Here is a 16,381-nt window from a genome sequence, read left to right as displayed (position 1 = left end):
GGTACTTTGCAGTTTTAGACAAAAAGGAACAGAATAATTTAACCTGTTTGGGGAGAGGCTTTTCCCCTCTCTGCTTCCAGCAGCCTTCCTGTCTCCAGGCTCTTGGGGAGACGGGGAGAGGAACCAGAAAATCAGTCTTAAATACCTGATTTCTAATTAGCATGACAGGTGACAGAAATCAGGCAGCAGACAAACTCTGGTCTGGATCCCTCATCCCTCAGTTCCAGCACTTGCCAAACTGTGGGATGGAGTGCATGTATTATGAGGCTGCACTTTCCAGCCTAAACAGGATAGAAACTGTTCAGTATCCTGGGAGCCCTATATGTGGAATTTATTACCACCCCCTGGTTTCTGTCACAATATATATATATATATATATATATATATATATATATATATATATATATATATATATATATATATATATATATATATATATATATATATATATATACAGCAGCCGGCACTTCACTTGCAAGTTGAAAAAATTGGGTGCTTGTCCCATAAAGCAATAATAAACTAATAAACAATACGATACCGTTTGAAGCACGAGATCAGGAGACAGCACTCAGATAAGTTTGATCACAAGTTTTTGTATTGAAAAAGACAAATAAACTGACGTTTCAGTCCCCCAGTGGGACCTTTCTCTAGGTGGTGCATATACACACACATATATATATATATATATATATATATATATATATATATATATATATATATATATATATATATATACACATATATATATATACACATATATATATATACACATATATATGTATATATATACACACACACACACACACATATATATATTGTCTCCCCACTGCTGAATGAAAGCCTCCCCAATGATCTTAGAGGTACTGTGGTTGTATGTCTCTCTGCTCAACATTACTCCAGCACATTTTCTGATTTCATCCTCACATCTTACTTTTTTAACTAATATCTATGGCCACAGGGAGAGGAAGATAGCTTCTGAGAACAGCATAGCTTCTGTAATGAGACAGATACATGTAAGACATGTAAGACATGTAAGACATGTAAGAGCAAGGTCTAAAGACTATTTGTTGTAACCATGTATTTTTTAGAACTCTATGCCCAGGACATACGTGAAAACAAGAGGTAACTCTCAATGTATTACTTCCTGGTAAAACATTTTTATAAATAAATAAATAAAAAGGTCTAAAGACTTAGAAACAGGAATAATTTCCAAGGAATATTATCAGCTAAATTGAAGTTCCAATGAATGGTTAAGGCCAGTAGCCATATGGGTTAGCTAAATTAGCAGATGATTAATTGTGATACCTAAGAGGCCAGATGACCACATAAGATAAGACCCATGTCTCCGATTATAAGACCTCCAATAATACATCAGGACAAGTCTCTACCTTGGATAGAATCCTTCTGAGCCTCACAAGTTCATTATCTTGGGTAGCCCCTCCTAATTCCTCAAACTAGTGCTCTCATCAGGTGGGAGAGGTTTATACTTCCTGTTATAAATGCAGTTTGTGGCCAAGTTACATCAATAAAAAACTTTAGTTCTTTTTTGTAAGTAACTTGAAACCTTTCTCCCTTTTCTCGCCGCCCTAACCAAAAAACCCAGTTGTCTACTGACTTGTGTCCCTGACTTCGTCGAACATCTTCAGAGCTATTTTATGGTCCTGCCAACCAAATGGAATTGCCTTCCAACAACCCCAGTTGAACTCTCCGGTCCTAGAGAAGACACTGCAATGGGAAGGCTTCACCTGTAACATACTGATTTGCATGGGCTGCAGTCTTGTTCTGAAATAAAAGTTTTAAAGAAACATTGGATTTATGAGATCCAATCAGGAGATTGGAAGGTACAGCATAGAACAAATGTGAGTAATGTGACATATTAAGAGACAGACAGAAGAAAGTAGAGAGGGAGGAAGATATGTAAGGAATCACTGGTCCTTCAGGGATGGAGGGATTGCACTGAACTGGTGAAGAAATTCCCGAAGGATAACGAGGAGGGAGACTCTTGTCTAGTCATTTAACTGAAATCAACTCTTCTACAAACATTTGTGTCCACATTTGTGTCCACAAACTCACTAAATTGCCCCCCTGTGTATCCAGCACTGGGGAGTCAATTGGTCAGCAGCAACAGTGTTACACTTTGTAATGAAACCCAGATAAGCTGCAACAGCGGAAAGATATATAACGTTGTGAAAGTATATAAAGTATAACATAGGGAGAACGCAAACAAACAATAAGAACCGGCACCTTACGAGTCCATAACTATGAGTATTTGAGTCCAAAAGTGAGGAAGTGTCCAGAATTCTCCTAATCCTGTGCTTCCAGATGGTTTGATGATATTCCGGCCGTGTGCTCCGTGATATGTGAATAAAACACAAAGAGAAATCATAGTGCAATAATGCCGGCAAACACACAATAAGACTAACACTAATACAAGATACACCAAACGAACGACTGACATTACATACAAGACTAAACAAAAGCAAAAACAATGAATAACAGATAATAGCAAGGCTGAAAATATAAAAAGCTAATTTAATAAAACATATAAAACAATAAATTGCTGAAATGAGGATAACAGTGAGAACGCTGGACCGGTGGCTTAAAACCAGGACCATACTCACAAGATGGTTGGAGTATACAGGCAATGTGAATGAACAGCAGGGAGGTGTCAGCTTATCCTCCGGTTTGCGCTGGAGTGTCCGTGGATGCACATTGAGGGGAAAAAACCTCTTCCTGCTTGATGCTTCCAAACACACCTGTCGCGCTGCTCATGTCAGTCCCGTCAGATTAGTTATTTATTTATTTATAAAATATTTTACCAGGAAGTAATACATTGAGAGTTACCTCTCGTTTTCAAGTATGTCCTGGGCACAGAGTAAAACAAATAATACATGGTTACAAGTACAGATTAGCTGATGAACTTTGACCCTACGCGTTTCGTGCGCTTGCGCGACACTTCTTCAGGAAAATATAAGTAGTACTATTGATTGGTTACTTTTATTCCATTGCGGTGACTATGATTGGCCGAATAAATCCGCCCTTCACCCAGATTGATCAGAATATTTGTCAATTACTTCTAGCACTGAAATGCAGCCTTACTAACATAAAAACATACACAAAATTACAAACAATGAACAATAAAAGGACATCATTATACATGTGTGTAATACAGTAGTTCTAAGTACCAGACCAAGCATGAAAGAGCTTGTAAAGACCCCCATTCCAAATGAACTAAGTATGGCTGCAATAGGGATATATTAGAGCAGATCTGGGTCACTCAAAATGAAATCTATTTATTCAAAAAAGCCCCCAGTTCAAAATCTATGTTCAGACCACTTGGAGAGAGGGTCTTCAGTTCATATATCCAGTACGCCTCACGCATACTGGTTTAATCTAATCTATCCCCCCTCAACAGTTGGCCCGAACTGTTTCAATTGCCTGACACAGCAATCCTGTACGAGGAGCTATAATAGAGTCTTGGTTATCCATGGAAACCCCCATAACTAAAGAGAAATCAAATCAAAAGCATGATGTCAAAATTGAGCCAGACAAGTAATTGTTTCATTAATTCAACCTCCTGAATCCAAATGTTGATTGTTTTTTGGAACAGTTGATAAAATGGGATGTTCCACGAATGTGTGAGATTGGGAGTCAGGACTGTATAAATAAGCAAGCATACGGAATAAAAGACACAGTGACAGCCAGGTAATACAGGTGAGTTCTGCTGGAGAAAGCACTAAATATGTCTGGGCTCATAGAGAGAAGTTTGTAGATAGAAGATAATGATAGAATGGGGCACTGGAGAAAGGAGAGACTACTGTAAAAGGCAGACAGAATAAAGTGAAGGACAGACAGAAAGAAGGGAAGGAGGGATTTAGATTTGAGATGTTGAACAAGTATAATACAGTAGGTGAGAGTAAGGAGAGACAGGTCAACTGCAGGTGACCAAAAAGAGGTATATGCAGATATTTGAGGCAGAATAGAAAATAAAAACACATAGAGGAAACACATGGACTATGGTCAGACAAAATGAGTGATTGGAATAAATAAAACAAGAATTATTATCAGGGAGAGAAGGAATAAGAAAGATATCTGAACACTTTAGTATAGAAATTACCTTGAATTTGAAGGAAACATGAAATATGTTTAAGGACGTGTTGGAGAGAAAGTGTAGTTGGACAGGCTAAGCTCAGACATCTTGTGAGATTCATATATCAACATACAATGACAGAATAGAGAAATAGCATGGAGATAATATTAGATGCAAGAAGGGATATTATAGGGATTATTTAATCATACTGTACGTACAGTGTGTACAGAAATGTCTGCTCCCTGTCTCTCTCATTCCATTTATCTCCAGGTCTTATCCGAAACTGCACAGAATGGCCTCAGTTTATCATCTCACAATCCTACTTTTGCTGAGCTCTCTACAATGGGGTATGTCACAGTATTATGTTTTTATGATGATATTATATATTAGAAATGCAGAAGGCTGGAGGGTGGGTATGTTTTCCATCTCTGAAAATGTCTAATATTAAAAAAACTAATTGGGCTGATTTTGAAATAATCTCCAAAATCAAGTGAAGTGAGATTTTTGAAAAAATAGAGAATTCATATTAAACTTCAGCTAAAGCCACAGAATGATATTTAGACATTCAAGGAATTGATAGTGTCCCCCCCTCTGCAAAAAGAGGTGGCAATTGGGATAAGAAGCTTCTACAGAAGGAATCCCGGTGGCTTTACACCTTATCCACATTAGCACAGGAAGGATTAAATTAAGGTTTTTTATTTACTCCAATCATCTAGCCCCGATACAAGTAACTACATGTAAACCTAAAATGATTTTCAATGTCGTCTCTACACCTCATGATCAATCCTCATGGTAACAAGGTAGCTATAATACATCTGGTCAGGTAGGGCCCCCGCCCCCTTTTTTTTCAGCATTGACAAATGTAATTAAAAATGTAATTAAAATACTGAATAAGACCAACTATATAGCCTCGCACTAAATGGGGATGGCTATAATAGTAAGGGAACTTTGCAAATATGTCATATTGAGAATCATGATCTATCTAATTATTAGGGAGCTAGACCTATCAGCAGAGCCACAGGGCTAAGGAGGTGACTATTCCATCTGACCTCGTCCACCCGTTAGTGGATATTAACTTGGATTAGTTTCTTATGCCCTTAATAGTAAATAGCATAATAATATATGCTACTACACCTACCTTCAGGATATACGACCACTGCAATAATCAGCTGCGAACATCAGCTAAGACAACACAGCAATTATTATAATGTACGTCCGGGGATTCTAAGTGGGGCATAATACACCTAAGATTATCAACATTTCATAAACTGACTCAAATAATCTTAACTCACTTAAAATGTTGGGTTACTCTATCCATTGCGATTGATTACAATGATATCGATGTAGCTATGACACTTCGGATCAAAGAGTACTTATTACGGCTCCAAATTAAGATCGGACATTAGTTAGAGATGTATTTAGATCCAATTAGATATCACCAGCTAATAAAAATATGCCGATCTCAATGAGGAGGGAGATAAACAAACACATAATGGGAGTGGGCAACAAATCCGAGTGTATTATGATGTCGATGGCAACGGAGGAGTGGGCATCACCAGCGTCAGAATACTACTGTGAGTGTTACTGTGTTAACCAATTAAGCACATTTGTTCCTTCCCCTCAGCTAAGAGATCCATAGGATAGGCGGAGGAGCTCCACACGCCCCCAACAGCGAACCAACAGTGTCATGGCGGGCATGTGTGATACTTCAATGTCCAATGGGTACACTAGGACCAATAAGCAGTGTGAAACTATTAGCTACCATAGCAACCATTGTGTATAAAAAAACCTGGGGAACAAGGAAGAGAGATGGGGGAGCAAAGGTGGAAGGGTGAAATGGAACAAAATATGGTTCAGGTGAGTTAAGCCCTGAAGCAATGACAATGGTGTTTTAAAGTGTGTATTAACTCTTAACACTCACACGGCCTTGTGCAAATGCTTTCGCATCAAGGTATCTTTAGGTCTTCTCCTCTCTGTCTTGTGGAGTCTTTCTTCACTCTCCGTCTGTGAACTTCTTCTCCTTCTTCTTTGATGTGGTATCACCCTCGGGATAAACGAATGAACAAATGAGCAGAATACATAAACAGTTGAAAAGTTTAAAAATGTCCCAAGGAATAAAAACAGGGCTAAAATGCACTATAAACACTCACACGGGCAGGTGTTAGTGCACTCTTTGGGGAGGCTTCATTAGGCTCCAGGAAATGGTTCAGCCTCTCCAATAGAGTTAGAAGATCTCTACTTAAAACAAAAAATAATGGAATGGGAGGTTTGTAACAGAGTACTAATACTCACACGGCCACTTGGAATGGTATCTTTGTTGCTCCTCCTGCAGTCTCCAAATCGTAGTCCAAAGCAGAATAGGGTGATGGAGTCTCACCACAGAAGGGTAAGTAAAGGTCTTTAAACCAGAGGTTAAAGCCAAGGTATTTATTAAAACAATAAACAAAAAAGTTCTGCTAACTCAACAAGTGGGCAGCGCTGTTACAGATGAAAAAGCCAGTTTATAGGGAATATAATGCAGGACTCGTGGTTTTGCAGCAAATTCCCTCCGCGTCCGGATGTAGTGCTGCGCTTCCCTTGTCCCACTCCAGACGGTGGCTTCAAAGGTTCAAAACACCTGGGGGTTTTGAGCTAGGCGTTTCGCCCTTTCTTGGGCTTCCTCAGGCTCCGTAGTTAGAAAGGATTTGGCTCATAGCTCCCTCTATATATGCTGTGGCCGACCAATCCACTACACCCCCACTCTGCTGTCATCTATTGCGTCGTTGAAGTAAGGCTGCACCTAATAAATTCCTGATTAAAGGAGCAGTATGCCCCATGTGGTGGTTTGTAATCAAACCTTTCCTATCAGAGCATAACATGTTCTATAACTTAGTTCTGAACAAATAAACCTCTATAAAAGATGCATTGCGACCTCATTATATGATGGACTGTTATTAAAACAAGACAAATCTCGTGTGGTGTTGTTTGGAAATAGGGGGATAACTGGCAGATGTACTGTATATATTTAAACAATTCTGATGTGTTGGCTCATTAATATAAATGAAGCATATAATGTGATGATTAGCTGTATAATTGACTTCCTTATTGGTAGATCAATATATTCTTTAAATATACAGTCCAATCACACACAGTGTGATTGACATAAATTTATAGCAAAAGGCCGAACAGGTGTATCCAAAACATAATAGATGTTCTTAAAAAAATATGTTGATAACAATTTTTATACACAAAATGTTAAAATGCAATTTTTAAAATATTAATAAAACTCTCCTGAACTCATCTTACTAAAATATGGTTAAATGGGTGGTAATGATCTGAAAGAGAGACAAACACTGATATCAGTTCATACCATACTTGTTTATAATGATACCTACAATTAAGGTTTTTTATATCCTAAAAAAGTATGATAATTTATGAAGCATGGTCCCTTTTATTCCCCGAGGGCGGGTGTAGAAAAAAACAGAGGGGGGTGGGGGGCAGGGGTGGAGGGTGGTATGGAGAAATGGCGAGATATATTGGTACTCAGATAAAAGCCCCCAAGTCTATATCTATGTTTAGACCCATAGGGGCTAAGGTCTTAAGTCTGTATATCAAATACGTCTCACGTTGGCCGAGTTTGATGAGCTGGTCTCCACCCCTCCAATGCGCATCTACTCTTTCTATTCCCTTATAGGAAAGGCCTTCTGGGTTCCCTCCGTGGAACAGACTAAAATGTCTGGAGACGCTGTGAGTCATGACCTGCTTGCGTATATTCCCCACGTGCTCCAACACGCGGACTCTCAAGGGCCTCGAGGTACGGCCCACGTATTGGAGAACACAAGAGCACGCAAGCAGGTAGACCACATTTTCTGTCCGACATGTAATCAAATGTTTTATTTTAAAATTCTCTTTAGTGGTGTGTGAGACGAATTCCGTTCTGTCTACTTTTACTGCCTGTTTACAAGCTTTGCAGCTGAAACAGCCAAAAAAGCCTACTGGAGGTGGCAGCCAATGTTGAGTCCCTTTCTGTGTTTCCCTCCTAAATACACTGGGTGCTAGTGTTGCTTTAATAGTGGGTGCCCTTCTAAGAATGACCCTTGGTGTAGATGGGACATGTTCCTTTCAGATGGGGTCCATCTGGACTATGTGCCAATGTTTTTTTTATAATTTCTGTAATTTTACCGGCATCTATGCTGTAGTTTGTAATAAATGATGTAGAAAAGCTGGTATCCTTTGTTTTAGTTTTGGGTTTTAATAACTGATCTCTCGGAATTTGTTCCGTTCTTTGGAATGCTGTATCCACTACTTTAGGTTCATACCCTCTTTCTAAGAACCTTTCCTCCAACATTGGCTGCCACCTCCAGTAGGCTTTTTTGGCTGTTTCAGCTGCAAAGCTTGTAAACAGGCAGTAAAAGGAGACAGAACGGAATTCGTCTCACACACCACTAAAGAGAATTTTAAAATAAAACATTTGATTACATGTCGGACAGAATATGTGGTCTACCTGCTTGCATGCCCATGTGGTCTCCAATACGTGGGCCGTACCTTGAGGCCCTTGAGAGTCCGCGTGTTGGAGCACATGGGGAATATACGCAAGCAGGTCATGACTCACAGCGTCTCCAGACATTTTAGTCTGTTCCACGGAGGGAACCCAGAAGGTCTTTCCTATAAGGGAATAGAAAGAGTAGATGCGCATTGGAGGGGTGGAGACCAGCTCATCAAACTCGGCCAACGTGAGACGTATTGGATATACAGACTTAAGACCTTAGCCCCTATGGGTCTAAACATAGATATAGACTTGGGGGCTTTCATCTGAGTACCAATACGTCTCACCATTTCTCCATACCACCCTCCAACCCCCCCCCCCCCCCCTCTGTTTTTTTCTACACCTGCCCTCGGGGAATAAAAGTGACTATGCTTCATAAATTATCATACTTTTTTAGGATATAAAAAACCTTCATTTTAGGTATCATTATAAACAAGTATGGTATGAACTGATATCAGTGTTTGTCTCTCTTTCAGATCATTACCACCCATTTAACCATATTTTAGTAAAATGAGTTCAGGAGAGTTTTATTAATATTTTAAAAATTGCATTTTAACATTTTGTGTATAAAAATTGTTATCAACATATATTTTTAAGAACATCTATTATGTTTTGGATACACCTGTTCGGGCATGTGCTATAAATTTATGTCAATCACACTGTGTGTGATTGGACTGTATATTTAAAGAATATATTGATCTACCAATAAGGAAGTCAATTATACAGCTAATCATCACATTATATGCTTCATTTATATTAATGAGCCAACACATCAGAACTGTTTAAATGTATGCATCTGCCAGTTATCCCCCTATTTCTAAACAACACCACACGAGATTTGTCTTGTTTTAATAACAGTCCATCATATAATGAGGTCGCAATGCATCTTTTATAGAGGTTTATTTGTTCAGAACTGAGTCATAGAACATGTTATGCTCTGACAGGTAAGGTTTGATTACAAACCACCACATGGGGCATACCGCTCCTTTAGTCAGGAATATATGAGGTGCAGCCTTACTTCAACGACGCAAGAGATAACATTAGAGTGGGGGTGTAGTGGATTGGCCGGCCACAGCATATATAGAGGGAGCTATGAGCCAAATCCTTTCTAACTACGGAGCCTGAGGAAGCCCAAGAAAAGGCGAAATGAGTAGCTCAAAACCCCCCATTGTTTTGAACCTTTGCAGCCATGTCTGGAGTGGGACAAGGGAAGCGCAGAACTACATCCGGACGCGGAGGGAGTTTGCTGCAAAACCAAGAGTCCTGCATTATATTCCCTATAGACTGGCTTTTTCATCCGTAACAGCGCTGCTCACTTGTTGAGTTAGCAGCACTTTTTTGTTTATTGTTTTAATAAATACCTTGGCTTTTACCTCTGGTTTAAAGACCTTAACTTACCCTTCTGTGGTGAGACTCCATCACCCTATTCAGCTTTGGACTACGATTTGGAGACTGCAGGAGGAGCAACAAAGATACCATTCCAAGTGTGTGCTCACACTTGGCCGTGTGAGTATTAGAACTCTGTTACAAACCCACCATTCCATTATTTTTTGTTTTAAGTAGAGACCTTCTAACTCTATTGGAGAGGCTGAACCATTTCCTGGAGCCTAATGAAGCCTCCCCAAAGAGTGCACTCACACCTGCCCGTGTGAGTGTTTATAGTGCATTTTAGCCCTGTTTTTAGTCCTTGGGACATTTTTAAACTTTTCAACTGTTTATGTATTCTGCTCATTTGTTCATTCGTTTATCCTGAGGGTGATACCACATAAAAGAAGAAGGAGAAGAAGTTCGCAGACGGAGAGTGAAGAAAGACTCCACAAGACAGAGAGGAGAAGACCTAAAGATACCTTGATGCGACAGCATTTGCACAAGACCGTGTGAGTGTTAAGAGTTAATACACACTTTAAAACACCATTGTCATTGCTTCAGGGCAAAACACACCTGAACCATATTTTGTTCCATTTCACCCTTCCACATGTGCCCCCCCCCCATCTCGCTCTCTTGTTTCCCTGTTTTACTAAGGATCCTTGGTAGATCCTTTTTTGGGGTTGTTTGAGTCACAGGAGGAGACAAAGAAGCGGAGGGATACCTTATGAACTTCTAAGGTTGTTATTATACCTTTATCCCGTACTTATTATACATACAGGTAGCGCCCGGGTTTTCTCTTTCCGTATAAAAAAAACTACCAGCATCCCTTGGAACTAGCCCCTGATGAAGCCACGCAGGTGAAACGTACGTCGGGTACATCTGACGTCACTTCCTTAGTGACGCCGGCTTATCGGAGTGGCATGGGCGCGTTTATGGTTGGAGCGCTTCGCAGACTGCAGTCATGGGCAGCAACAGCGCTCGAAACGATTTTGTAGATATAATTACTGAACGTGATACACTCTTAATCACTGTTATAATTTATCCAACAGTGCTAGAAACATTGCTGTTACTAACAACATCTACATCGATGTTATGTAGGTTTGCAGTCACTGTGTGAATTCACAGATGTGCTACTTTAAGTACAAACTCAACTAAACAGTTTCATTTTGCAACAGTTTAGTGGTAAGCGGTTCCATGTCTGGGTCCCTACTTACAAATCTGGGTTATTATTTTGTCACGATACAGAAGAATATAAGGTGCACTGATTATCTTACAGTTTAAGTATACTCAACACCTATCAACCAACTAGTGATAGTATACGAAGTGGCTATACTACTACATATCCATGTTGTTGGTACTACCTGTGCTGATCATGAGCTTTAAGTTGCAATGTATACTATAAAATGTATGCATACTAAAAATAAGCTTGATCAGCAGCACATATACGCCCACATAACATTCATCATTTTAATTGATTTTATTTGTATTGTTTTGTCCGTTTATCATTCTCACTTCCAAACATTATTATTTTAATTTACACTAATAAAGTTAAATTGTTCAAATTAGGGGGGTTTCTCTAGTGCCACACAAAGGGATCCTTTCTTTCCTAGATAATACATAACTTCCATAGAACTAAGTAGTTGAGTAACTGGAACAATCTGTGTAGTGAGTCCGCCGACACTCTATCGCTGGAAGGTCATTTAATTGTACAATATTCCCATCTATTGGGAATGGTCTAGTAACTCTCAGCTTCATCTTCTGAGAAGCCCGCACTTTAGTAAAGCTGCATGCACTTAGGATACAATGATGTATGGTTGGCCAACTCCCGATCAGACTGAGACTTTTGTTATCCTAATATAGATTTAGGAGACTTCCAATCTCAGGGCATATGGCCAGATTATGTGACCTGTGACTTCCCTTCATGCCTGATTGTAATTCAGGGGGTTCTCTCATCTGACCCATGTCACGGTCCGTTCTGCATCCGCACCACGGTCCAATGTTTGAGGGCAAATCATTGATTTATTGGATCTCAGAATTACCCATGCCCAATTTTTTCACCTGCCTGACTTGAGGGTTTTTTCTGGAATGACTGAGCCACTGATTGAGCCACCTGTGCTGAAGCAGGGATAGTCTGAGTACCTGACCTGAGACTGGAGTTGGCCACCACTTAAACTTTTCCGGCTACAATCCTAGGGCAAAACCAATGCAAAAGAATTTAATTCGATTTATCAAAGGAAAATAGCGTATAATGGTACTGTATTCCTTTTCTATAATCAATCAGGTGCTATATTTTTTTTTTTGCACTGGTTTTGTGTCTGGGAGATTTCAGTGATTAGATCTCTTAATGCCCCACAGTAATATTGAGTTCTTCATACTGTACATACTGTGACTAGAAGGTGTATTGTGCTCTGCCGATTGTATTGTGCATTCTCCCCAGGTGAAGCTCTGGAATGCTTTACCTGTGCACCAGGTAACTGCCAGTCCCTTCCATGCAGCGCTGCGCAGACTCAGTGTCTGTATGTGGAACATTTTCCCTGTGAGTATTACGGGCATTTCTATATCTTGTGCTTGTACTGTCAGATCACAACCAGCTGTTGTTAAAGGGGCAGTCACACATCTGTAAAACAACTTATCAGTTAGTTAGTTAGTTAGTTAGTTAGTTAGTTAGTTAGTTAGTTAGATTTCTTAGAAAGATTCAACCACTCTTTAAAAACTGTTTTAACTCTTTGCATCTTGCGACAATGAACATGTTTTGTTTTTCTCTGGGGCCCATAAATTCAAACATGTCAACTCTGTATGTTTATCTGTTTACTAATGGAAACGTAATTATTACTTTGAATAACAACATCCCTTGTGAGCACATTCACATGTCTCAGACCGGTCTGCAATCCTGCTATTCCCCATTATCTCTTAGCATACAGTGCTTCCACTGCAGTCAGGGATTCTGGGAAATGACATGCAAATGAGCACATAGTGTCACCTTTTAGTCTAAATTCATTTTAACATGGACCCTTATAAGCTTATGCCTGCCGCATTACACAGTTTTTTTTTAGCACAGCCCGGGTTAATGAAGTGCCTCTTTCAGGCCTGACAAACAGTCTGATCCTCACATGACATTGGTAAGAGATGATTCAAACTCTACAGAGATTTTGTTTTCCATGGAAATGTAAAAAGTTGATAACATATTTAGGAATATTTATAGTTGGCGGAAATATTGTAGAGATCCCTTTACCCTGTTACGGTAGCTATCCCACTGTCCTCAGTTATACACCTTTGCCCTTGGAAGGATTGGATCATAAACTCCAAACACAATTTCCTGGCAATGTTATGGGTGTTAATTATAGATGGGTGACATTTTTTGAATCCGCGGCAGATTGGCCAGCGTCTCTCAGAATTCCGCGGCGGATTGGCGAGCGTCTCTCAGAATACCGCGGCGGATTGGCGAGCGTCTTTCAGAATTCCGCGGCGGATTGGCGAGCGTCTCTCAGGATTCCGCGGCGGATTGGCGAGCATCTCTCAGAATTCCGCGGCGGATTGGCGAGCATCTCTCAGAATTCCGCGGCGGATTGGCGAGCGCCTCTCAGAATTCCGCGGCGGATTGGCGAGCGTCTCTCAGAATTCCGCGGCGGATTGGCGAGCATCTCTCAGAATTACACGGGTCAGTTTCATAAAAGCTGATCTGTTTTTTTTTTCTATCACTGAAAATCCGTCCGACGGATTCGGAATCGAAATCTGGAAATGTTATCCGAACCCGCAAACAGCATTATAGGAGAGGGAGAGGGAGGGCAGAAGGGGGTTGGGGGGGAGGCTAGGAAGGGGAGGAAGGGGGGTGGAGGGAGAGGGAGGGGAGAGAGAGGTAAAAAATAGTACAGCAGCCTCAAGTTTTTGCCATTGTGTTGTAGGCACTGCAGAGTTTAGCTGTGGGTTGGTTAGGTTAAGATATAGTACTATAGCTTAAACATTTATAGACTATTTACTTAATAATGTAGTTTAACCATTAACCTGTGACTGTCCGGACTGACCCCTGTTTCGGATTGTTTGGAGTGCGCAGGAAGGATTCAGGTTGAATCCGTCGCAGGATTCTTTAGAATCCGCGTGAGTGAGACTTATTGATGGACTAATTCCGTGGATCAGATTGGGCCGGGTAAGTCCGTGAGAATAGACATGACGGATTCAGACAACTCCGGCTATCGCTAACTATAATAATTAATAATAATGTGATGGCAATTTAACACTTTATTGAATAGGGGTTGGCAAGGAGATAATCTCACAGCTTGTGCTGTAAACAAATCAAATAACTCACATATACAAAGACGATTATAAAGGTGTCTTTGTGTCAGTCTTGTGGCTGCACAATTTAGGCAAAGCCGACACAAACGGTGCACCACCTTTATCAAAGCGACGGCATCTCACTGTGCCGTGTCCTGCCGGCCCGTCTGAGAGATAAGCCACTGCAAGTACAATCTCCCGTGGCATTTAGTGAGACTCCTGGATTTTGCAGCTGGAGATTTTAGCATAATGCAGTGGGGTTCAACTTCAGTCATCAACCCCCCTCCCCCAACAGGTCAGGTTTTCACGATATCCAAGTTTCAGCGCAAGTGGATCAATCAGAGGCTCTGAGCCTCTGATTGAGCCACCTGTGCTGAAGCAGGAACATATTGAGCCACATGTGCTGAAGCAGGAACTGGTTGAGCCACATGTGCGGAAGCAGGGATATATTGAGCCACCAGTGCTGAAGCAGGGATATCCTGAAAACCTGACCAATTGGAGGCGGCTCAAGGGCCAGAGTTAAGCACCCCATGTATAGTGAGTAGACCTCAAGGTGCATTGAGCTCCTGCTTGTACTTCAGTGGGAGCTTTCTGCTGATCGCTGTGAGATCGGCAGCATCAGAGTATTTTAAATACTCCCCTTACTGGCGTACTCGCTGTACCCTGGCTGAGTAACTATATCTCCCTGTACCGCTGACACCGTCCATTAGATTATAAGCTCTTCAGGGCAGACACTCATTCTGCTGGTCTCAGTCCCCTACATTCAGAGCAGCACTATATAGGAATAATCACACACTATTTATTTCTAGTACATAGTTATCATATCACTGACACTGTTAATATAAATATAATATTCTCCCTATTAACACTGGCTTTTGTCCTCTCTCTGTTTCTATTTACAGGGTATAAAGCTCCGGATTTCACTGCATTTAAATGTGCAGAGCCTTCCGAATGTGCCAAATATAAGAGTAAGGAGACTGCGAGGTATGTAAGGTGCTGTTCTCAGGATAACTGCAACCTGAAATACTACGAGGAATACAAAGCCACGAAAACTTATGACTGGCTCGAAGACGATCCTGATTATCAATATAAACGTTGTCTGAGATATAGAAACATAACATACAGTGTCTGCAAGAATATATTCCCTCTGCCATGACTGTAAGGCGGCTCCCTGCACACAGCACCAAACCCTCCTCCTCTGCTATTCTGCCAGCTTCGCTTCCATTCACACTGTGTATACTGTGTACTGTGTGTACTGTGTACTGTGTACTGTGTACTGTGTACTGTATACTGATTTTGCCTTTTCATTGTGACCAATTGTAAATGTAAACTTTTTTTATGACTTCTTGCCCTGCCCTTGTATCTGTTTGGCCAATGGTGGCATCAATGTAATAACTACAAAACGCAGCAAAGCAACATCTGGAAACTTCACAACTCTCCCTTAGTTTGGCGCGAGGGGAGTTATGGTTGCTTCAAATGCTTAGGTTTAATTGATTTAACAATTCTGTATTGTATCCTACTAATCCAACTGCGTGTTCTGTACTTGCGGTTTATTAAACGCTTCCTGCAGTGAGATGCTTTGTGTCCTGGTGAAATCTTGCATGTTAACATTAAATGGTGGAGAGGGTACAGGGGACATGCTGAACATGTCACCCGCCGCACAGTGTATCAAATGTAACCCGTTCTCACTTAGGGGCCTCTGCTATAAAGCAGGGGAGCAAAATCCTTTTCCCCTGTGGCCCCCTGCCGGCCGTCCTCCTGTCCGTGCGCCCCCTCTCTTGCTCCTCTTTACCTTGGTTCCCCGCGTCTGGGCATCATGACGTCACGTTGCCGTAGCAACGCGGCATCACATGACCCCGCTGCGTAATTTGCCGTCGCGTTGCCATGGCGACATGTCTACAGATGCCGGCTGAACAACGTTTACTAAGGTTTACAGAGGCCTTCGCCGCTTCCCCGGGACTGAATTTAAATGTTTTCAGGAAGCGCGCAGGGCCTCTGTAAACCCTGTGCCCCCCCACAGTTAATATTGCGCCCCCCCTTGAGGCCACACTGCCCAGTTTGCGCACCGCTGCTATAATCATTCATAACCCACTTATCGAGCACTTATCGGCCAAAATGCCTACTGCTAT

General features: G+C 41.1%; 1 long non-coding RNA gene across 1 annotated transcript; it reads left to right on the top strand.

Annotated features, from left to right (window-relative positions):
* Positions 1-3,698: 3,698 nt before the first annotated feature.
* Positions 3,699-15,827, top strand: LOC142465304 (uncharacterized). Its single transcript, XR_012787837.1, has 4 exons — positions 3,699-3,714; positions 4,361-4,437; positions 12,421-12,519; positions 15,155-15,827. It is a non-coding gene; the product is annotated as an uncharacterized LOC142465304 (long non-coding RNA).
* Positions 15,828-16,381: the final 554 nt, after the last annotated feature.

Source organism: Ascaphus truei, chromosome 13 (assembly GCF_040206685.1).
Source record: "Ascaphus truei isolate aAscTru1 chromosome 13, aAscTru1.hap1, whole genome shotgun sequence".
In the NCBI taxonomy this organism is placed as follows: Eukaryota; Metazoa; Chordata; class Amphibia; order Anura; family Ascaphidae; genus Ascaphus; species Ascaphus truei.
This window is presented reverse-complemented; position numbering and strand designations above follow the sequence as displayed.